The sequence below is a fragment of the Balaenoptera physalus genome (assembly GCF_965194825.1).
Source record: "Balaenoptera physalus genome assembly, chromosome: 1".
In the NCBI taxonomy this organism is placed as follows: Eukaryota; Metazoa; Chordata; class Mammalia; order Artiodactyla; family Balaenopteridae; genus Balaenoptera; species Balaenoptera physalus.
In genome coordinates this window covers 107,170,275-107,194,690 of record NC_138882.1, presented here as the reverse complement: position 1 = coordinate 107,194,690, position 24,416 = coordinate 107,170,275, and the positions used below count along the sequence as shown (strand labels likewise).

Here is a 24,416-nt window from a genome sequence, read left to right as displayed (position 1 = left end):
GGGATCTTAGTTCACCAACCAGGGACTGAACTCAGGCCCATAGCAGTGAAAGCACCACGTCCTAACCACTGGCCACCAGGGAATTCTCAGACATGGTTCATTTTTGGTTTTAAACAAATATTTGATGAATGGACTAAAGAATGAATACAATATCTTAATAAAAGTCATTCTATCTCTAACCACGCCTCAATTATAGAAACATTTTTAGAAGTTATTTAAAGTGCTGCTAAATTGAAGTTTTAACATAATATTTCCTTATTGAAGATAGGTTTTTTTTAAAAAAATAAGACATAATTGACATTTAACACTTTGTAAGTTTAAGGTGTACAGTGTGTTGGTTTCCTACATTTGTATATTGCAATATATATTGCTTACCACAGTAGAGTTAGCTAACACCTCTCTCATGTCACATAATTATCATTTTTTTTTTTTTGTGGTGAGAACATTTAAGATCTAGTCTCTAAGCAACTCTGAGGTTTATAATATAGTATTGTTAACTATAATCACTACACTGTGCATTAGATCTCCAGGACTTATTCATCTTCAGGTTGCCAGTTTGTATCCATTAACAACATCTCCCCATTCCCCCAAGTTCTGGTAACCACAATTTTACTCTCCATGTCCATGAGTTCAGCTAAAGATAGTCTTTAAAAAGAACATATACTACAGGACCACATTCTCTGCTATTTGTAGAATTTGCACAAGATTTGAGCCCTACTGGAACCTATTCCCACTTCCATTCGAAGAACAATTCCAAGAGGCTGGCTGAGCCTCTCCTTTCTCAGTTCATAGTTCAAAAAGTCATTTACAATATTTAATAAAACTTAAAAGTTTCCTCTAAAACTTCTTTTTAATATAATACCTACTTAAGTTTAATCCTTATTAAAAATACAAGTCAGTGGTGCCCACATTCCAAAGATCAGTTAACTTGTTGAGGATTATACGTTTATTTGTCTGAGGAAAATACAGAAGGTATTAAAGAGTCAGAACAAAGAAAATCATTCTCCACCAACTAGTTTCTTTATCTGTCTCCATAGGCAAAAATATCACCTAAGTAGCAGCTGGAGCCCTGCTTCTTAGATAATTAACAAAAGGCTTGCTGGTGGGCTCTTCATGTACTGTTTCCTAGGAGGCCCAAGAGGTCTAATAATAGCATGAGAATTGGGAATAATTTTCTTCTTTGCAGAATATCTACTTCAGAGAAAAAAGAAAGGAATATTATCATACTTTTTGTTATAGCTGTAGTCATTTTACACACAAGAAAGCCAGAATAAATTTTTTTATGTTACCTAATTACAAGAATATTATATATCCTTGTGAATGAATTCTAGTATTGAAAAGATTGACAGATCTCATCTGAAACATACTTGTATTGTTCCGATGTATATGTGATTATGTACATATGGGCTAGAGGTTTTACTCACTTGCACAACTAGCAGTTATTGACACCTTGCTGTGCACCAGGCATTGTGCCAGCGAGACCACAATAAACAGCATGACAAAATCCCTGGCCTCATAGAGATTACAATCTAATAAGAATATCCCCATTATGCAGACCAACTACACAAAGATTCAATCAATTGTGACTTAATATGTGCCAAAACTGAGAATACAAGTGAAATGCCAGCATGTAACATGGGGACTTGACCCAGTTAAGAGGGTCAGGGAAGGCTTCCCTGAGAAGTGATGTTTAAACTGGCACACAAAGGACATGAAGAAGGAGTTAGCCTGGTGCAGAGAGGGTGGTGGGGCTGGTGTCAGGTTGGAAAGAATATTTCTTACAACAGATACAGCATGTGCGAAGGCCTTGAGGTGTTCAGGAGCAGGCATGTGTAGAGAAGCAAAGAAGTCCCCTATGACTGCAGAATAAAAAGCAAGGAGGGAGAAAAGATAGAAATGGAGAGGTTGGCAGAGGGTCTTGGAAGCCTTGTTAAATATCTGGACTTCATTCTAAGGACAAGAAGAAGCCTTTGTAGGATTTGTTTTTAAAACACAATAAAGTTTTTAAAAACTTCTTCTGTTGAAGGATTGACACTGCCCAACTTTAAGTCTTACTATAAAGCTATAGTAATCAAGATAGTGTGGTATTGGTGAAAGAATAGACAAATAGATCAGTGGAACAGAATAGAGAGCCCAGAAATAGGCCCACATAATTACATTCAACTGATATTTGACAAAGAAGTAAAGGCAACACAATGGAGCAAAGATAGTCTTTTTAGCAAATGGTGTTGAAACAACCAGACGTCAAACATGCAAAATAATGAATCTAGACACAGACCATACTCCCTTCACAACAATTAACTCAAAATGGATCATAGACCTAAGTGTAAAGTTCAAAACTATAAAACTCCTAGAAGATAACATAGAGGAAATCTAGGTGACCTTGGGTATAACAATGCCTTTTTAGATACAACACCAAAGGCAGGATCTGCAAGAGAAAACATGGAGAAACTGGACTTCATTAAAATTAAAAACTTCTTGACACTGTCAAGGGAATGAGTAGATAAGCCACAGACTAAGAGAAAATATTTTCAAAAGACAAATCTGATAAAGCACTGTTATCCAAAATATACAAAAACACTTAGGCTGGGACGAAGTGAGGGAGTAGCGTGGACATATATACACTACCAAATGTAAAATAGATAGCTAGTGGGAAGCAACCGCATAGCACAGGGAGATCAGTTCGGTGCTTTGTGACCACCTAGAGGGGTGGGATAGGGAGGGTGGGAGGGAGGGAGACGCAAGAAGGAGGAGATATGGGGATATACGTATATGTATAGCTGATTCACTTTGTTGTAAAGCAGGAACTAACACACCATTGTAAAGCAATTATACTCCAATAAAGATGTTAAAAAACAAAACAAAACAAAACTTAATGATAAGAAAATGAACAACTCAATTAAAAAATGGGCCAAAGGCCTGAACAGACACCTCACCAGAAAAGACATACAGATGGCAAATAAGCATGTGAAAATATATTTAACATCATATATCATTAGGGAATTACAAAACAACAGTGAGGTACCTCTGTACACTTATTAGAATGACCAAAATCCAAAACACTGACAACAAATGTTGAGGAGGAAGTGAAGCAATAGGAACTCTCATTCATTGCTGGTGGGAATGCAAAAACGACACTTTGGAAAACAATTTGATAGTTTCTTACAAAACTAAACATGTGATCTAAAAATTGTGCTCCTTGGTACTTACCCAAATGAATTGTTATATTCACACGAAAGTCTGCACACAGATGTCTATAGCAGCTTTATTTATAATTGCCAAAACTTGGAAGCAACCTGGATGTCCTTTAGGTGGTGAATGGATAAATAACTGTGGTACATCCAAATTACGGAATATTATTCAGTGCTAAAAGTAACTGAGCTGTCAAGCCATTAAAAGACATGACAGAACCTAAAACTCATATTACTAAATGAAAGAAGCCAATCTGAAATGGCTCTATACTGTATGATCCCAACTCTATGACATTCTGGAAAAGGCAAGCTATGGAGACAGTCAAAAGACTAGCAGTGGTTGTCAGAGGTTAGTAGGGAGGGGGCGATGAATAGGAGGAACACAGAGGACTTTTAGGGCAGTGTAACTATCCTATATGATACTATCATGGTGGATATATCTTTATATAGTTGTCAAAACCAGAGAATGTACAACACCAAGAGTGAGTCTTAATGTAAACTGTGGACTTGGGTGATTATGATGTGTCAATGTTGGTTCATCGATTGTAACAAATGTCCCATTCCGGTGGGAGATGTTGGCAGTGGGGGGGTCGTGTGTGTGCAGGTATAAGGGGTATATGGGGACTCCTTTTACCACCCACTCAACTTTGCTGCGAACTTAGAACTGCTCTAAAAAATAAAGTTCATTAATTAAAAAAAAAAGGAATTACCTAGCAAAAGATGAAAAGAAGCTCCTTCTGGTTCCTGAGTGGAGAATAGACTGGAGATGAACATGAGTGGAAGCTGAAGAAGCTACTGCAGTAATACAGTGAGAGGTGATGGCAGGTTGGACACAAGGGGGACAGTGGAACAAGAAAGAAGTGGACAGATTCCAGATGTGTTTTGATGATTGGATGCCAGAACTTGCTGAGGGATTGGATCTGTTGGTAAAGGAAAGGAGCAACCAAGGGTGACCCTGGGTGAGAACTGGAAGATGGGAGGGAGCTGGGGGTGGCTGTGGAGCACAGTGGGTTTTGGGGAAGGAGAAACCAAGCGTTCCATTGTAGTTGTGCTGAGTCTGAGGTATTCAATTGGAGATACTAAGTAGTTTTTTTTTTGTTTGTTCTTACTTTGTGGCAATAGAAGTTTCACTCTCTAATGGCACAGTTTCTCAAAAGTGACCTTTCCTGATTTGGATTTTTAACTTTTCATTTACATAACTGTTGGGCCCATTTTGATGGTTTTTCAATAAAAGAAAAATCTGACTCAGATACATATTGAGTGTCAAATTCTCCAGAAAATTGCTTGCAGTTTTGAAATGAGTCTTTCCATCTCTCTTTCCATCCTTGTCGAGGTTTCAGTGACTTGAGGCCAAGTTTTAGACAGCTCAGGCCCTAGTAGTCTCTACAAGAAGGAAAACTCTCAGAGCCTGGGTGCATAGGAGCACAAGCTCAGCTGGGGACGTGGAACCACACACTGATGACAAGACTTACGATGCTGGACGGTACATATTTTTTATTTCTCAGTCATCCCTACTAGACTGTGAGCATGCTAAGGCCAGGGATTTTATATCCTCAGCATTAGCATATATGCAATATTGGATATTTGTGTATTGGATAACATATAAGCCAACTCTGAGCCACTGGGTTTTTCATTTAGAGATTCAATGCTGTCTTACTTGAAGTCAGGTCAATGGTTAAAAACTATAACCAAGCAACCTGTTGTTTTCTCTATGCAATGACAACCAGTTAAGACTGATTTCCTTCACTGGATTGACTAAATTTAGTAATATAGTAGTAATTTAGTGGAAACTCCCTCTTGTAAAGTTGATACAATGTCAGTGTTAGGTGAGGTTTGAGGCTGTCCATAAACACTGTTATGAAAGCTCTAGATTTTACTTTAAAGATTTAGACGTTCTGATTCTTTCTTTTTGGCCTTTCATGAGAACTGGTTTTCAATCAGAGAATATTCACTTTCCAAAAAAAAATCATTTGGTGTTTAAGGAGAAATATCACTATTTTTTTGTGATTTTTCATTCATTCACTCAACGAATATCTGAGTGACTGCTGTCTCAGAGACTTTTCTGGGCCACCAACAAAACAGTTCACTTCTAGAGTTTACGCTCTGGTGGGAGAAGACAAACAAATTACGAACAAATGATGCGTTGGGTGTTAATTTAAGTACTATAAAGAAAAATTAAGTAGGTATAAGAAGATGGAGTGTAGAGAAAATTGTGCATTTTTAGATAGGGGTCAGGGCCGACTTCTCTGAGGAGAGGACATTTGATCTAAGATCTGAATGAAGTAAGGATGGGAGTTATTTGAGGATAATAAGAACATTCCAGAAAGAATAGCAAGTGCAAAAGCCTAGAGTTGAGGGATTTGCACACAATTTCTAGTGTATTTAAATAACAAGCTTTAATTATTTCCTTTTCATTACTTAAATTAGCTTATTTTTATATGTAATATAAGTATAAATATACACATACTTATGTATATATAATATAGACATATATAATAACATATTAGTATTTATATTACTTAAAGTAGTACACTTTTATTTCGAATAAGCAGGACATCAGGGGAGTAATTATCATATAACCTTCCAAAATTCCTCAGTTTTCAGCAATTTGAATTTAACCATCGAGAGAAAACTCCAGTGGTTGAAAATCCTTGACTGAATTGTGGGAACATAGACAAGTCACTTTATCTGTTTATCCTTTTGTCTTTCTGTTCAATTATCAACTTCTCCCCTGACACAGAAAAGAGATTTTAAACATTATAAACAATGCAACATATAAGAGTTAGGATGGACTGAGGGCAAAATAACCTGTGAAGACAAAGTTTACTAAGCTGTTTGAGTCTAAACAATACTTAAGGGCTCTGAGTAAACATGTTAAGATCCCTTAAGCCCTTGAGAGGCATTTGTTTATCTCACATATATGAGAGCTGGTTTTGACCCATTCTTTTCATTCAGTCAAAGCCACCTCCTGGGACTTCCCTGGTGGCGCAGTGGTTAAGAATCCACCTGCCAATGCAGGGCACACAGGTTCGAGCCCTGCTCCAGGAAGATCCCACATGCCGCGGAGCAACTAAGCCCGTGCACCACAACTACTGAGCCTGCACTCTAGAGCCCGCGAGCCACAACTACTGAGCCTGTATGCCACAACTGCTGAACCCCGTGCGCCTAGAGCCTGTGCTCCACAACAAGAGAAGCCACCGCAATGAGAAGCACACGTACTGCAATGAAGAGTAGTCCCTGCTCGCGGCAACTAGAGAAAGCCCACGTGCAGCAACAAAGACCCAATGCAGCCAAAAATAAATAAATAAAATTAAAAAAAAAAAAAGCCACCTCCTAAACAATACTTGGTTACCCTCATTCTTGTAATTCAGGGAATTTTAATGGAATTAGGCTGAATTTACTTTAAAAAAAATTTTTTTTTTCTTTTCTGGCCACACAGCACAGCACGCGGGATCTTAGTTCCCAACCAGAAATCAAACCCACGCCCCCTGCAGTGGAAGCGTGGAGTCTTAACCACTGGACCGCCAGGGAAGTCCCAGTACTTTCTATTTCAATGTCTCACTAATCTAATTTGGCCTTTTCTACGTAACAAGGATTAACGTGGTTTTGCCATGCTGATATTAACAAATTTGCAGGAACTGTATTATTTGTAAGTTATGTAAATAAAATTTACATCATCATGCAAAACTTGCTGGACAGACTTTTCTCAAAATGAGAGGGTGTAATTAAGATGGTTTGACTTAAAATATATAGATAAAAACTTGGAGTGTCGCAGGATACCCCAGAAAGACTGGGTTAACATTCTTCAGTGCAGTTGGAACAATGGAACAAAGAGAGATTAAAGTTACTGTCTCTAGGAACATGAACAGAGGCAACAAAATTATGAAATTCTTCAATTAAAAAAAATTTTAATAAACTGTATTTTATTTTATTATTTTTTTAACATCTTTATTGGAGTATAATTGCTTTACAGTGGTGTGTTAGTTTCTGCTTTATAACAAAGTGAATCAGTTATACATATACATATGTCCCCATATGTCTTCCCTCTTGCATCTCCCTCCCTCCCACCCTCCCTATCCCAGCCCTCTAGGTGGTCGCAAAGCACCGAGCTGATCTCCCTGTGCTATGCGGCTGCTTCCCACTAGCTATCTATTTTATGTTTGGTAGTGTATATAAGTCCATGCCACTGTCTCACTTTGTCCCAGCTTACCCTTCCCCCTCCCCGTATCCTCAAGTCCATTCTCTAGTAGGTCTGCATCTTTATTCTTTTTTTTTTAGATTCCATATATATGTGTTAGCATATGGTATTTGCTTTTCTCTTTCTGACTTACTTCACTCTGTATGACAGACTCTAACTCATCCACCTCACTACAAATAACTCAGTTTCATTCCTCTTTATGGCTGAGTAATATTCCATTGTATATATGTGCCACATCTTCTTTATCCATTCATCCTATGATGGACACTTAGGTTGATTCCATGTCCTGGCTATTGTAAATAGAGCTGCAATGAACATTGTGGTACATGACTCTTTTTGAATTATGGTTTTCTCAGGGTATATGCCCAGTAGTGGGATTGCTGGGTCATATGGTAATTCTATTTTTAGTTTTTTAAGGAACCTCCATACTGTTCTCCATAGTGGCTGTATCAATTTACGTTCCCACCAACAGTGCAAGAGGGTACCCTTTTCTCCACACCCTCTCCAGCATTTATTGTTTGTAGATTTTTTGATGATGGCCATTCTGACTGGTGTGAGATGATATCTCATTGTAGAATAAACTGTATTTTAGATCAGAATTGAGTGGAAGGTACAGAGATCTCCCATACACCATCTACCTCCACATCACAGCCTCCCCCATTATCAGTATCCCCCACTAGAGTTTTGCTACAACTGCTGAACCTACACTGACACATCAGTGTCTCCCACAGTCCAGAGTTTACAGTAGGGTTCACTTTTGATGTTGCACATTCTGTGGATTTGGACAATTGTACAATAACTGACATGTATTCATCATTATAGTGTCATACAGAATAGTTTCACTGCCTTAAAAATCCTCTGTGGGGCTTCCCTGGTGGTGCAGTGGTTGAGAATCTGCCTACCAACTCAGGGGACACGGGTTCGAGTCCGTGTCTGGGAAGATCCCACATGCTATGGAGCAACTAGGCCCATGAGCCACAACTACTGAGCCTGCGCGTCTGGAGCCTGTGCCCTGCAACAAGAGAGGCCGTGATAGTGAGAGGCCCGTGCACCGCAATGAAGAGTGGCCCCCGCTCGCCGCAACTAGAGAAAGCCCTCGCACAGAAACGAAGACCCAACACAGCCAAAAATAAAATAAAATCAATTAATTAATTTAAAAAAAAATCCTCTGTGCCCTGCCTGTCCATCTCTCCCACCCCCCTAACCCCTGGTAACCACTGATCTTTTGACTGTCTCCATAACTTTCCAGAATGTCATGTAGCTGGAATGGTACAGTGATTCTATTCACTATTCTATTTACTATTCACTTAGTAAGAGTGCATCTTAGCTCCCTCCACGTCTTTTCATGGATCAATAGCTCCATATCTCTGTAATTAGAAACTAAAATAAAAAATCAAAATAACACTCCGATTTATAATCTAGCTGCTTTCAAATAGTTCATCCCATTTGACATAATCCAGGATGAATCAGAGACACTTTTAATTTATTCATTCACTCATCATCAATATTTATTGAATATCTCTATGTGCCAGGCACTATGCTAGGTACTAATATATAATACATGGCAGTAAAAGACATAGACAAAATATTGGTCTTTATGGAACTTACACTCCAATAGGAGAGTCAGACAATAAACAAATAAGTAAGCAATATTAAATAGCAAATACTAGTTGAGTATTTCTCTTTTTCCCTCCTTTCGTTTCTTTCTTCTCTCCTTCATCCCTTCAACATTTTCATTTAACTCTTCTTCAAGCACTGGTAAGGAGCCAGGAGTCTATCATTTCTTATCTGGCTCTGCTACAGACTCTCTGTAAGACCTTGGGCAGCTCACTTTCCTTCCTAGGCATTTTCCTTGGCCTGTAAAATGAGGATGACAATCCCTGCTTACTACTTAGTAGGGAGGTACAAACAAATGAAAAGTTGTGAACTTGTTTTAAAAGCATAATAATACCTTCAATTTGTGAGATTAAAATGCCTTTGGATTTCTTATGAATTTAAAATTCATATTTATGTACACACAATTCAGTTCACTCTCCTTAAACACACAAATGTGGCAGCAATCACTGTTTCTTCCTCCTCGCGGCCTGCTCTGCTGGGCAGTGCAGAGCAAGGTGTTCTCTTTAGGTTTTATCTCAACACTGCACAACTGGGAAAGAAAATTACAGCCCAGAGTGCCCTTAATTACCTCTGCAATTCATGTGAATAATAAGATTTTTTTGAGGCTTGTGAAAATGACATAATAAAAGAAAATACAAATGTAAAAGACAGCTAATTTCAAACCTATAAGGCACATTTGGAAACTTTAAAAACAGAGTTACATAACGTAAAATTTGTTGGAGAATCTGTCTTCATTTTGTTTCTAAAATAGTTGGAGAAATGATTCAAGAGAAAGATCATCTATTGAGTGGATTTTCAAAGCCGATGACTTCTTGATTTAGTTTATATGAAGCAAAATTCCTTCCGAAATTTTTATTCACTGTAAATTTATATATATTTATATAAATTTTTATATATAATATGAATTTATATATATAAATTACATATATAAATTTATGTGTGTAATTTATATATAAAAATATAAAAATATATGAGAGTCATTTTTATTGTTTTTCTTTATTTAATAAATTCATCTTGAATACGTAGATTATTTATTTATTTATTTATTGTTTATTTGGTTGCAGCAGGCAGGCTCCTTAGTTGCAGCTCGCTGGCTCCTTAGTTGTGGCATGCGAACTCTTAGTTGCGGCATGCATGTGGGATCTAGTTTCCTTACCAGGGATCGAACCCGGGCCCCCTGCATTAGGAGTGTGGAGTCAACCACTGCGCCACCAGGGAAGTCCCTTGAATACTTAGATTTTGCTAACATGTTACTTACAGATGTGTAATCCTTCAATTGGACAGAGATTACTTTCCCTCAGGAGAAAATTTTCCTCAGGAGAAGGTGATCTTTCTTTTCTTTTTTTTGGGGGGGGTGGCATGCTGCGTTGAGGCTTTGCTGCTGTGCAACAAAGGGTTTTCTCTAGTTGCCGCAAGCAGGGGCTTCTCATTGCAGTGGCTTCTCCTGTTGCGGAGCACTGGCTCTAGGCGCGTGGGCTTCAGTAGTTGTGGCACGCAGCCTCAGTAGTTATGGTGCACGGGCTTAGTTGCTCCCCAGCATGCGGGATCTTCCCGGACCAGGGCTTTAACCCGTGTCCCCTGTATTGGGAGGCGAATTCTTAACCTCTGTACCATCAGGGAAGTCCTGAGAAGGTGGTCTTATTGAATGTTAGAGAGGATTTTCTGCGGTTCCGATGCCCCTCAAGACCCTCCAGCCTGGTAGAGTTAAGGGACCCACCAGTCACGTGTTTGCTGAGAGCTGCTCCCAGCATTTACCACCCTACGCTCTGGCTGCCTGATGCTCTCCTCACCACTGGCCAAGCAAGGTTCCATGGCAAATGGAGCAGAGGCCCAGCCAGGCCTTGCAGTTGAAGTCCTAAACTGGAGAAAAAGAGGTAGCAGTTGTAGAAGATTGTTTTGGGGGACCCAGGACCCTAGAAAGCAAGTAATGAAGAGCTGGGGGTAGAAAGGACCGTAGGGGTCCAGAGAGAGGTGGAGACTTGTCTTAGGCCACTGAGTGAGTCCCCTGGGTTGGTCCCATGGCGCCCACTTCAGAGCTCCCCTTACTGGGCCTGCTGCTCTCAGGACAGAGTTCTTCTCAGGCCTTCCCGATGTCGTTCCAGGGAGCCCCGAGCCTGCCATGGTGCAGTGGTATCCAAAGCCAGCCACTCAGAGAGGCCAACCCTGCCCACCCAGAGCAGCAACTCAAGGCCACCTCGTCCTGCCTTCATGCTCAGCATCGTTCTCATTACTTTCTGATACCTTCTTATCTACCTATTTCTTTAGTATTAGCCTTCAGTATAGGAATGTAAACTCCATGGTATCAGGGAGCTTATGTGTTTTTTTCAAGGCTGCAATGCTGGTTCCTAGAAGAATGCCTGTTGGTTCACAGTAGGTGCTCAATGACAAATTATTGAATAAATAAATGAAGGTCCATTTTTATCTCTGTGATTCCAGAATTGCTTTAGCTTAGTTTCTTTTTTTTTTTTTTTAAATTAATTAATTAATTTATTTTTGGCTGTGTTGGGTCTTCGTTTCTGTGCGAGGGCTTTCTCTAGTTGTGGCAAGTGGGGGCCACTCTTCATCGCGGTGCGCGGGCCTCTCACTATCGCGGCCTCTCTTGTTGCAGAGCACAGGCTCCAGACGTGCAGGCTCAGTAGTTGTGGCTCACGGGCCTAGCCGCTCCGCGGCATGTGGGACCTTCCCAGACCAGGGCTCGAACCCGTGTCCCCTGCATTGGCAAACAGATTCTCAACCACTGCGCCACCAGGGAAGCCCTAGCTTAGTTTCTGATTAGTACTTAATCATCAATGGTTTGGAACATTACAGCTTTTAGTTTCTCTTGGTACGTGTCTATTGATCTGTAAAACACATACATGTGGTGTTTCTTGAAGGGATCTTGCTATCCTTTTGTTATGTAAGGAACCCTCCCTCCCATGGAGATTACCCGTCCTCCCTCAATAAGCAGAAAAAAACAGATCTTAGGCATTTAGAAAAGCAACTCTGATGGTGGTCAGGCCAGTTAGGAGGAAGACGTTATAAACAGGGGGTAAGGACCTAACAATGACACTGGAAGGATGATGAGAAAATGAATTCAGAAGCCCCTTCAGAGGACAACAGTCTTGGCAGCAAATTTCACATAGAGGGTGAGACAGAAGGAGCAGTCAGAATGGACTCAATGTTCTAGCTCGTCTGATGAGGTGAATGGATGCCATTAACTGATATGTATGACACAGAGTAGGTTGAGTTGTTCTGAAAAGTGAATGGTGAAAATGACATGGCTAGGTCTTGGATATTTTTATCTTTAGGTGGGTGTGAGACATGCAAAAGGAGGCTTCCAATAAATATTTGGAAATTGAGTCTGTAGCTTAGGAGAAAGGGGGCCTAGAGATGTACAGTTCAGAGTTGTCTACATATGATAGACAAAGTCCTAGAAGTAGATGAGAAAAGCCAAGAAACGGTAAATGAATCAGAGGGTAGACCAAGGATACAGCATTTGAAGAGGCAATATTCACAGTGGGAAAAAGCTGGGAATTGGGACAAATTACTTAAGCTTTCTGTGCCTCAGTTTCTTCATCTGTAAAATGAGTTGTTTAATAGTATCTCGCTTGTAGAGTTGTTGAGGGGACAAACTTATTACAAAATGCTTATTTAGTACAGTGACTGGAACATAATACAGGTTATATAATTATTTCCTATTATTGGAGTAAGGATATTTAAGATAATATAGAAAAGGAGAAGGCAGTTAAGAGTTCTGGGAAAGAGCAATCTGAGTCAGAAGACAAAGAGAGAGAGCAGCGCTACAGAAGAGCCCAGTGGAGAGTTTCAACAAGGGGAAAGTCAATGGTGCTAAATGTTACAGTAAGTTCCCCTAAGTGAGGATTCACTAGAGGCCTTTGTCTCTGTCGATTAAAGAGTCATTTGTGTCCTTAGAAAGGGCAAGCTCAGGAGAACGGCTGCAGCAGAAGCCAGACTGCCAGGGTTTAAGAGAAAATGGAAATGACCTCTCTTTAGAGGTGGTAAATTGAACACTTTCACTTCCTTCTACTCCTACACTACACGGACATAATAGTAAAGGGCTTTTTTTTCTTTTTTTTTGCATAAACAAACGAAGAGAAGGAAAAGACAAGTGATGACAGCAAAAAAATTCTAGAAACTGGAAAGCAGAGGATGGATGCTAATTTACTTAGTACAATTAAGAAAGCTGAAAACTAAGCCTGCCATAGACCAAAAACCAGCTGAGTTACGCTATAGAACCCCAGAAAAGCTCAGAATTGGGAATTTTAGGTATCTCTGAAAGCAGTGTTGAAAGTTAAGATGAAAACAGAAAGTCTGCTTTAGAAGAAGTTAAACTCTTGTAAATCAACTTTACATATGTGTGTGTGTGTGTGTGTGTGTGTGTGTGTAACAACCACATAAAAATTTTTTTAAATTAAAAGCTGAAAAAAACTTTAAAAAAAATAAAAGTGAAGCAGTTAGACTCATCTTCATCCCCTCATACTGTGACCTTCCCTAACCCTGCATAGCCAGAGTGAATGTCTCTTTCCCCTTGGGGCAGAAGCTGTGGGGTAGAACAGAATGAATTTTTTAAAAATATTTTATTGGAGTATAGTTGATTTTCAATGTTGTGTTAGTTTCAGGTGTGCAGCAAAGTGATTCAGTTATACATATACATATTCATTCTTTTTCAGATTCTTTTCTCATGTAGGTTATTACAGAATATTAAGTAGAGTTCCCTGTGCTATACAGTAGGCCCTTGTTGGTTATCTATCTTATATATAGTAGCGTGTATATGTAGAACAGAACAACTTTGACTGTGGAACACTACAGTAGAAACAGGTGGATTAAGTGGAAGTCTGTACGCTGAACGGTTATATATGCCCAAATGAGGAGCCTGTAATTTCTCTCATATTTTATTGAAATAATCCTAAACTTATTTCCAAATTGCAGTAGTTATACCCTACAAATATTGGACATATACACAAATTCTGATCAATCATTTTTGTGTGAACTCCATCAAAAATGGAAAAAAGTATATGATGTGTTTAATAATTATATATACTAAGTTATCAAATATATTCTGGAAAGAAGAGAACTTCTGTTTTAACTAGGTATTAGTGAGAATCAAATGCTCCAATTACAATTTACACACGACATCTTTGGAAGAATTTCCCCAGACGAGCTTCTGGCTCAGAGTCATGTGACACTGGCCTTGCATTTTATATCGTGATAGCATGAGTAGCCATGGAGGGCAGTGCAAGTCCTGAAAATCAGTTCTACACTAGCAGGGCTAGTAATAACATGGAAGTAACTGTGAATCTCACTCACATATCCTTCTAAACTCAATCTAAATATAGTCCCCTCCTTCCCTTACTCAATCTAAATGCAGCTCAACTTCTCTTCAGCCAGATCCCAAAAATGCCTACAGCAACTCCAAAACCACCCCTACACAGAAGAAAATGAAATAGAGAAGACTTCCTAATAGAAAGAGACAATAAACTTAGCCAGTTATGGTTAAAATGTCTTATTTTTATTATTTATATAACCATGGGGACATATTGCTAGGACTCTTTCCAGGACCTTGGAAGCGGGACCCTAAAGTTTGAGCTACATTAGCTTCAAGGTAAACTGCCTCTGACAAAAGCAGTAAAATTTTGGAAAACAAATTAATGTGTGTAAATGGCTTGTCAGACTAGAGAAAGTTGAAACTTGAGCTAGAGGCAGGGGACTCCTAGAAGCAAGTTAAATTCCCACTACAGATCCTCAGCTAGGGTCAGGAAATGGAACCTCCAGGTATTTCTGAAAAGTGGTGTAAATGCTGATCTGAAAATAAGAGGACTGAGTGTGAAACATTTACTAGAGAGAAGATGCTCTATACACCACCTCCTACCCGCCTCTCTCCAACCCTACTAGACTCATTGCTTTCAACATCTTACTTCTCATTCATTTTCCTTTTTGATTTTTAAATAATTTTTTTTTTAATCAAAGTAAAATTAGCAGCCAAATCTCCAGCCCTCCATTTCCAACTTGTACAACAGGACAAGTACCAATACCCCCATTTCAGCAGAAGACTGGAGGTTTCCTGGAGGCTAAAATCAGAGGGGTCTTTGGGACACCTGGTTGAGCTGAGAGTATGTGTGTGGGGATCCCCATTATTCTGATTCAGTCAAATCTAAATACTGAGTGGTAAGATTCTCCCTACTTCTCTTCCCTGCTCTTCCTTGATTCATTTAGGAAAATACTAGAAGGCGGACAAGAGATTTTGGAATTCCCGTCTAGTGAAATTGACCAGCTTAGGAATAGAGATCTCCAGATATTGACATTTTGGGTCCTCCAACAAAAGAACACAGCCTGATCACCCAGCACCCTTCCACTGACAAGCTCCCCACAGAGTTTTAATTAGCTTTCAGTGTCGTCTGAAATATGAATAGACAGCCAGAGATCACTTGACAGTGGGAAAGACTCTGACACAAAGGACTGGGACCAAAACAAACAGGAAAATGAGAAATAAAGAAAATAGGAGAAAATGTCAGCAACAGCACAGAGTTCTGTAAAAATGAAATAGTCATAAAAGAAAAAGAGAGCATTTAGAATTAAAACTATGATAAGAGCAAGGGAAATATTAGCTGAAGAGTTAAAAGATAAAGTTGAGAAAACTCCCAGAAATTATAAAAGAAATAAAGATGTAAAAAATAGAAAATAAATATGAGGAAATTAAATGATCAGTCCAGATGGGTCATCGTCTGAAGAGTGGAAGTTCTAGAAAGAGAGAATAGAGAAAATAAAGTTATCAATAAAATGATTTCAGATAACTTCCTAGGAAAAAGCTTGGAAAATCAAGGTATATTATTGTATAATTCTGGAACACTTTGGAGAAAGAGAAGATTCTAAAAACATCCAAAGATGACAAAATGTAGTCATGTGAGGTTTTGATCAGAATAGCTTTAGGCTTTTTATCATTAGTACTAGAAATTAAAAGACAAGGGATTAATGCCTTCAAAATTCTCAGGGAAAATTACTTACAACCTCTAATTCTATATTCAGCCAAAATATTAGTCAAGTGTAAAAACAGAATTTTTAAAATTTCAGACACTCAGGAATTTAGAAAGTTTATAGCACAAGCATGTTTCTTAAGGGTAAGTGAATTAATACTCCTTCAACATAGCAGAAAACCTTTAGATATTGTCTAAAATTGATAATCAGGAAATGGAGGTATAAAATAGTGGATTTAGAGAGTTCAAATAGCCACTAGAAGAAACATCAACAAGGGCTTCCCTGGTGGCGAAGTGGTTAAGAATCTGCCTGCCAATGCAGGGCACACGGGTTCGAGCCCTGGCCCGGGAAGATCCCACATGCCTTGGAGCAACTAAGCCCGTGCGCCACAACTACTGAGCCTGCGTGCTGCAACTACTGAAGCCTGTGTGCCTAGAGTCTGTGCTCCGCAACACGAGAAGCCACCACAATGAGAAGCCTGCGCACCGCAACGAAGTGTAGCCCCTGCTTGCTGCAACTAGAGAAAGCCCGCACGCAGCAACGAAGATCCAGTGCAGCCATAAATAAAGAAAGAAAGAAAAAAGAAAAGGAACACCAGTAAGATTTCAAAGTGGTTGGGAGGATTAGAGGGTCAGGGAGCTTCGGAGGACTGATGCTCTTCCCTGCGAGTTTCCTACTGTTTGATTTTTTTAAACCATATGCATGTATTAATTTTATTAAAAATAATTTTATTTTACAATCAAAAAGGAACGTGAATGGTAAGATGGAAAGTGAGATAATAAAAGCAATGAAGGCGGAGCGCAGGCAGGCGGGCGGGCGGCGGGCCCGCGGCGGTGCGGCGTCCGAGCTCCGCGACGGGCTGAGGGCCGTGGCCGCCTCTCCGGGCCCGGCCGGCGGTGCCGCCGCCGGGGCAGTGCACGGCTCCGGCCCGTTTGGCCTCGCCTTCGACTCCGGACTCGAGATCAAAACTCGCTCGGTGGAGCAGACGCTGCTCCCGCTGGTTTCTCAGATCACCACACTTATTAATCATAAAGATAATACCAAAAAGTCTGATAAAACTCTGCAAGCAATTCAGCGTGTAGGACAAGCCGTCAACTTGGCAGTTGGAAGATTTGTTAAAGTAGGGGAAGCTATAGCCAATGAAAACTGGGACTTGAAAGAAGAAATAAATATTGCCTGTATTGAAGCTAAACAAGCAGGAGAAACAATTGCTGCGCTTACAAATATGAGCAGCTTGAATCGTCCAGAATCTGATGGCCAGATCACAATTTTTACAGATAAAACAGGAGTTATAAAGGCTGCAAGATTACTTCTTTCTTCAGTGACAAAAGTGTTATTGCTGGCAGACCGAGTAGTCATTAAGCAGATAATAAGGTCAAGAAATAAGGTTCTTGCAACTATGGAAAGACTGGAGAAAGTGAAGAGTTTGTCCAAATATTCAGTCAATTTGGAAATGAAATGGTGGAGTTTGCACATCTTACTGGAGATAGACAAAATGATTTGAAAGATGAAAAGAAAAAGGCAAAAATGGCAGCAGCTAGGGCAGTTCTTGAAAAGTGTACAATGATGCTTCTCACAGCTTCAAAGACGTGTCTCAGGCATCCCAACTGTGAATCAGCCCATAAAAACAAAGAAGGAGTATTTGACAGAATGAAAGTGGCGTTGGATAAGGTAATTGAAATTGTGACCGAATGCAAACCAAATGGAGAGACTGACATTTCATCTATCAGTATTTTTACTGGAATTAAGGAATTCAAGATGAATATTGAAACTCTTCGGGAGAATCTTTATTTTCAGTCAAAAGAGACTCTCTCTGCGATGCTGGACGCCCTCTTGGAGCGCACAGAGGACTTTACTGATTGTAGCTATACCAGCCACGAGCACAGGGAATGCATCTTGGAACTGTCAGCTCAGGCCAGGATGGAACTGCAGCAGTTAATTTCTGTGTGGATTGAAGCTCAAAGCAAGAAAACAAAGAGCATCGATGAAGAACTGGAACTCGCTGTATTGAAAATCAGCCACAGCCTCAGTGAACTTAAGAAAGAACTTCATAGTACAGCAGCTCAGCTGGCAGCAGATCTGGTAAAATACCACACTGATCATGTGGTTCTCAAAGCATTAAAACTTACTGGAGTAGAAGGAAATTTAGAAGGTTTGGCTGAATATGCCTGCAAACTCTCTGAACAGAAAGAGCGGCTTGTTGAGACCTGTCGATTGTTGAGACATGTGTCTGGGACAGAACCTCTTGAAATAACCTGTATACATGCAGAGGAGACATTTCAGGTGACTGGCCAGCAGATAATTTCTGCTGCTGAAACTTTGACTTTGCATCCATCTAGTAAAATTGCTAAAGAAAATCTAGATGTATTCTGTGAAGCCTGGGAATCCCAAATTAGTGACATGTTAACACTGCTGAGAGAAATCAATGATGTGTTTGAAGGAAGACGAGGAGAGAAGTATGGCTACCTTTCACTTCCAAAGCCAATGAAGAATAACGCAAACCTGAAATCATTAAAGCCAGACAAGCCTGACTCTGAGGAGCAAGCCAAGATAGCAAAGCTTGGACTCAAGCTGGGTTTGCTCACCTCTGATGCCAACTGCGAGATTGAGAAGTGGGAGGATCAGGAGGATGAGATTGTTCGATACGGACGGAACATGTCCAGTATGGCCTATTCTCTGTATTTATTTACTAGGGGAGAGGGACCAATAAAAACTTCCCAGGATTTAATTCATCAACTAGAGGTTTTTGTTGAAGAGGGTTTGAAGCTTGCTTCAAGTGTGCAAGCTTTCTCAAAACAGCTGAAAGATGATGATAAGCTTATGCTTCTCCTGGAAATAAACAAGCTTGTTCCTCTATGCCACCAGCTCCAGGCAGTAACTAAGACACCTTTGCAGAATCAAGTGTTTCTGAAGGTTGATAAGAGTATTACAAAGACAAGATGCATAATGGCTACTTTGGTCCAACTTCTCTCACTTTGCTATAAACTGCTGAAGAAGCTTCAAATGGAAAACAACAGATGGGTCTCAGTTACAAATAAAGATTCTGTGGATGGTAAAACTTGAGAAGCTTTTGAGGTCAGATCTCTGGAACACCATGTGGCAAAGCTGACATTTTTAGAAAGCAAATGATCCTTTATATTTCAGAAACTGAACAATTTTGTAAAGACAACAAACTGAAATCTTGCTTTATTTTCTGATCACGAAACCGATTGTGAAGCTTTCTGACATCTAATAACTGCCATGGTAGTTGCTATAAAAAAAAAAAGCAATGAATATAATAGAGTTAAAGATAGAGGTGGTGGGAGAGTGAAGCATTTGCCATAATACTTTAAAAAAATGTATATATATTTATTTATTTTGTTTCATGGGGTTTTAGTTGCCACAGGTGGGCCCCTTTGTTGCAACAGGTGGGCTCCTTAGTTGCAGCTCACGGGTTCCTTAGTTGCAGCATGTATGTGGGATCTAGTTACCTGACCAGGGATCGAACCCGTGCCCCCTGCATTCAGAGTGTGGAGTCTTATCCACTGTGCCACCAGGGAAGTCCCTTACTGTAATACTCTTTACACACATGAAGCTCTTTAATCCTCCCAGTGACTGAAAGAAATATCAGTATACCATTTTAGAGATGAAGAAGCTGAGGCCCCAGGAAGTTAAAGGAACTTGCCCAAAGTCACACAGCTAGGAACTGGCAGAATTAAGGCTGAACCCAAGTCTGTCTGGTTCCAAAGCTCAATCATGTTCCATTACATAGTTTTGAATGTTGGCAAACAAGAGAAGAGAGAGATCCTGGGACCTAGTATGAGGGGAAGACAGTGAGTTTTTGGTAGAGGAAACACATAAATATTAAGGTAAGTTTCAAGTGAAGAGTCATCAGAGGGAAAGAACTGAAAATACGAAAGAGAGAAAGAATAATTGTCTTAGAAAATTTGGGGGAAGCAGCATGGTGATACAGGCAAGAGAAGGAGCAGAGCTGTGGGAAGGAGGTTAGGGTGGGTGAAGTTATTATGAAGCTGGAATTTATAAGTGGTGATACTCTTTTCTCCATGAAGTCGAAGGCTAGTTATTCTCCTATGAACAAATGAGTAAGGAGAGAGTTGGATCTTTACAGGGTACTAGGGGGAGGAGAGGGAATTCGAAAGTGAATGGAGCCTTTAGGAAAGAGAGTAGGGTTGCCAGATTTAGTGAACAAAAATACAGCTCACTCAGTTAAATCTGAATTGCAGATTAAAACGACAATTTTTTCAGTATATGTCCCAAATATTGCATGGTATTTTATCCGGCAGCCCTTAAAGAGAGACACTAAAGCATGCATAAAGAACAGCAAAGCTGCTTTGAAATCAGAAATTTGGAATGGATCAACCTCAATGTGATGGGCATCAGATGGTAACCTCAGCATGCCAGGAAGTAAGGGAGGAACATTGGACTTGCAGCAGAAAGGAAGCTGGGCTAACAGCTTTTTGAGGATGCAGTTCTTGGGGGGTTCTCATGAGAGTAATGGGAAGAGACATGTGTAGGAACCAGAGACTCGAAACTGGCAGGGAAGCCATTGTGGCAAATCACTTTGCTTACTTTCTAATTTTGCCTGAGTGGTCATCTATATTTTATATCTCATAGCTGTGCACTAGGATGAATATTGCTAAGTAATCATCTGCAAAGTGTTTGAGCTCTTCTAAATGTTGAATCAATATTGAATGTTGTCCTCACCAGAAAAGGACTGACTTCCCTCACACAATTCTTTAACATCGTTGAGGTTTATCGCGGTGGTTTAGAGCAGCAGTTAAGAATCTGCAGCTTGTCTACGGTCAAAGCCCACGCTAACCAAGTTGCTTAATATGTTTGGGACTCAGTTGCCTTGTTTGTAGAATTAGGATATTAACAGTACCTAACCTGCAGGGTCATGGTAAGGATTAAATGTGTTAATATGTGTAACACTTGCATAGTCAGGAAAGAAGTGGTTTTAAAGGACTTCATTTGTCAAACCGGTGTATACATACAGAACACCTTAACTGTTTACTGAAGGCATTTGACGTGGCATCTGCAGTATTTGAGTTTTGGAACCTAGCTCAGCCACCCATTAGCTGGGACATCTAGTGGCTTAAACTGCCTGACATTTCCTTCATCAACAAAATGACCAACAATGTTTGCTTCATAGAGTAGTAGTGTTAAATTAGATAATCTACCACATGCCTGATGTAGTCTGGGTGTGCAATGTACTTTAATTCCTTTCCCTTTAAAGAACTCATAAATTAGTGGATGAGGTGAAGTTTGCCAAGTCCACGCATTTTTTTGTGCTGAGTAGACACAACATATCTTCCCTTTTAAGTGAAATACATTCTCAGACCCAATCAAAGTCTATTCTAGAGTATAGAGGACAGTTATCTTAGTTTCTATGTCGTTCGCACTTACTGTTGTTAAATTTGTGGGTGTGTGCTGGGTGCAACGCTGCTGATGAGAGCTTTCGGGCAACGGTGTATTAACTGTCATTTGATTTTTTTCCTTTGCAAAGTCGTAAGATCCCAGAAGCCAGGAGTCTGTTGTTTATTCATTCAGCCTCCTTCTGAGTCATTCAGGTACAGGGTGTGTCTGTACTGTGTTAATTGAAACTGCACAACGGAGAAGTTTTGCGTTCACATCTGCCAGGATGGGAAGCCAGTGCGACCAGGAACTGGGTGGAAACCAACTTTGCAGCAGGAGGGCCGTCACAAGTGCCCTCATTTTATCATTTAGGCGGAGCTGACCAAGGCCGCCTCACAGTCTCAGGTTCTGAAGTAGCATCCAAGGGAAAGGAAAGAGTGGGCGAGTTGTGAGCACTGAGGCTTGGGGGCCTCTCAAGTAGAGAGGGAGAGAAGCGCGCTGGCCCCGAGCTGGGCAGCTGCAGGCCCTAGGCTGATCGGGCCGGCAGCTCTTCCCCTTTGGAAATTCCTGAGCTGCCCAAGCTGTTTAAGTCTCTCGGGCCCCGGCAGCTGCCCACCTCCTCAAAGACCTCACCACTGGCCAGAATCTAGGACACAAGGCCTGATTTTGCGCCCAGTTGAATGAGGGGAACCCCCGCCCAACACCTCGACCGGAGCTGGCCCATTTCACTGCGCGCCCCGAGAAAGCCACTTTCTGCCCCTCAGACCGCAAGTTTCGAGGCAGCAGCGGGATGGGGGTGAGAGATGGAGGCGGGCAGAAGTGGAGGAACCTCCCGGGCCATTCTCCCTCCCAGGCTGCTCGCCTCCTCCATACCTCTGGCAGCCCCTTCCCAGCCTCTCCTCCCCCAGAACGCGGCCGGGACTCGCGGGGTCGCGGCGCCTGTTTCCCCTGCCTCCGCAGACGCGGCCGGGGCCGGAGAGGAGGGCGGAGCCCGGCCACAATCACCGGACTCCAATCCCCCAAGGGCTGCGGGGCTGGGGGACCAGAGAGATGCACTACAGACGCCAGGCCGTCCTCTGTCCCTTAAGACTTTTCTGGAGAAAAGCTTCCAACAGCTCTTCGCCTCCCCCCCTTTTCTAAGGCGCGGGAGAACTGTCTCCACTGCCCGGGAGCGGCGGATTGCAGGGCGAGGGCCGAGATTTATACATTAAGAGTCCTGGGGGCACCAGGCTCCGCCCCTTTTCTGGGGTTTTTTTTTTTTTTTTTTTCCTTTTTTTTTGGTTGCCTGTGGGGAAGGAGGGGTTCTTTTTGTGTGTGTGTTTCTGCCGCAGATCGTTCCCGGACGGTGAGTCTCAGCAGCACTGATCCTGAGGTCCCCAGCCGCGGGCGGAGGGCGTGGGGGTTTGAGGCACTCACTCCTCCCTGTCTCTTCCTAAAGAAGCCACTCAGCCTCAGCGGGGCGCTCGGCGACTTCAGCTGACCGGTCGGCCGGGCCGCGGCGAGCGCGCTGGCCATTGGAGTGCGCGGCTGCGGAGGGAGGGGACCCCGACTCGAGTAAGTTGAGAACGCGGCGCGCTCAGTTGGGGGCAGCAGCAAGATGCCGAGCGCGCCGTGCAGACCCGGAGCTCCCCGAACGCAGCTTCGTCCAGCCTGAGCCAGGTAGGGTGTGCGCGTGGAGGAGCATCGAGGCGGGAGGTCTTCAGAGGCAGAAACAAACATTTTAAACCGGAATGAAGCAAAACGAACACTTTTAAAACATCTGTCTCTGGGTGCTGAAAACAAGCATCTCTGGGCTACTAAGGAGACCAACCGGATCGGATTGTTCTTGGCGCACTTGTGACTTAGAGTTTGGAAAAGGGTTAAGTTCCCATTGTAGAACCGTCTGGGGCTGGGGGATAGCGGAAGCTGTGGTGGGTCGGAGGAGAGGCGCTTATTCTGGGAAATCCTATAGACAAAGACTGGGGGAGGTGGGGTAAGGGCTTAAACTTGCACTGCGAGAGAGCAGGGTGTGGAATTAGATGAGGGAAACGCGGAGCTACTGGGCGCGAGCTGCCTCTGCTGTCCTGGGAATTGCTGGAATTGCTGTCGCCTCGATGACTCCACTTTTATCGCATTTGCTACGTTACCTTGAAACATTTAAACAACTCTTGGGTAGACTTCTGATCACCAGTGCCACGTTTCATTCCCCCCACACTTTCTAGTTCTATGAGAGGAGGCAACGTGTTGGGGAAAAGCAGTGAATAAAACTGCCCGCGCTAGCTTAGCAATGCACCGGCAGACTTCTGCTTGTGTGAGTTTCTGGAGAGTAATTTGGCATTTGGAATTTGGAATGCAGTGGCATGTATTTTTATCATTTGTAGTTTAACGTCTCTTTTTGTGTGCGCGTTTTGGCTATATCCACAGTAACTAAAAATACTCCTTTTGCAATCAACAAATGTACGAAACTTCTGGGATTTATTGCAATAGCTTATGAATGATTTTCACTGAGTACCTTTATATTTTCTTGCACTGGCTTGCAAGAAAAAAAAAAAAAGAAGAAGAAGAAAGAAAAGGCTGTTGCTTCACGGAGGCGCTAAGCTTTCCTGTTTACCGCAAGGCCAGGGCGGGCTTGGCTGCCCACACCATGCTGCGCCTTTGGACCCCAAGCACACCTGCTCCTAGAGAGTTATTAATAGAGCCCAAAAAGTGACTTACGCTGTCAAATGGTTTTCGTGCAAACCTAATTTCTTGCATGGCAATTAGGAGGTGGTTTTAGCTGGGTGGTGGTGGAGGGCAGAGGTGTGCGTCTCCGCCCTCACATTGGCGGTTGAGGCTCTTCGAAGGAGCGACCAGGAGCTGGTGGTGAGCCCGCCGCTGAGCGGGTGAACGCTTCAGAGACTCTTTCGGCTGCGGCTGGAAACCTTGTGGGGTGGGAGCAGCGTTGGGCGGGGGTGAGGGGGGGGGGTTGAGGAGGCAAGAGTGGGGATAAATGGGGTTCACTTCTCCAGTTTTCCCATTTCCATTTGAGTGGATGTAACCCTAGGGAGCGATTTTCGTCTTGTCGAGTCGGAGTTTTCAGTTTGGGTACATTTTTGTTTTTTTCT

The 24,416-nt window shown here is 41.7% G+C and overlaps 1 long non-coding RNA gene and 1 pseudogene across 2 annotated transcripts in view; both read left to right on the top strand.

Moving 5' to 3' along the window:
• LOC309656546 overlaps nt 1-24,416 on the top strand; it is a 499,488-nt gene that overhangs the window by 123,852 nt on the left and 351,220 nt on the right. The gene's annotated exons all lie outside the window — the stretch shown is intronic.
• On the top strand, nt 16,616-19,226 carry LOC309656018 (alpha-catulin pseudogene; annotated as a pseudogene). Its single transcript has one exon. The product of its transcript is annotated as an alpha-catulin pseudogene (transcript).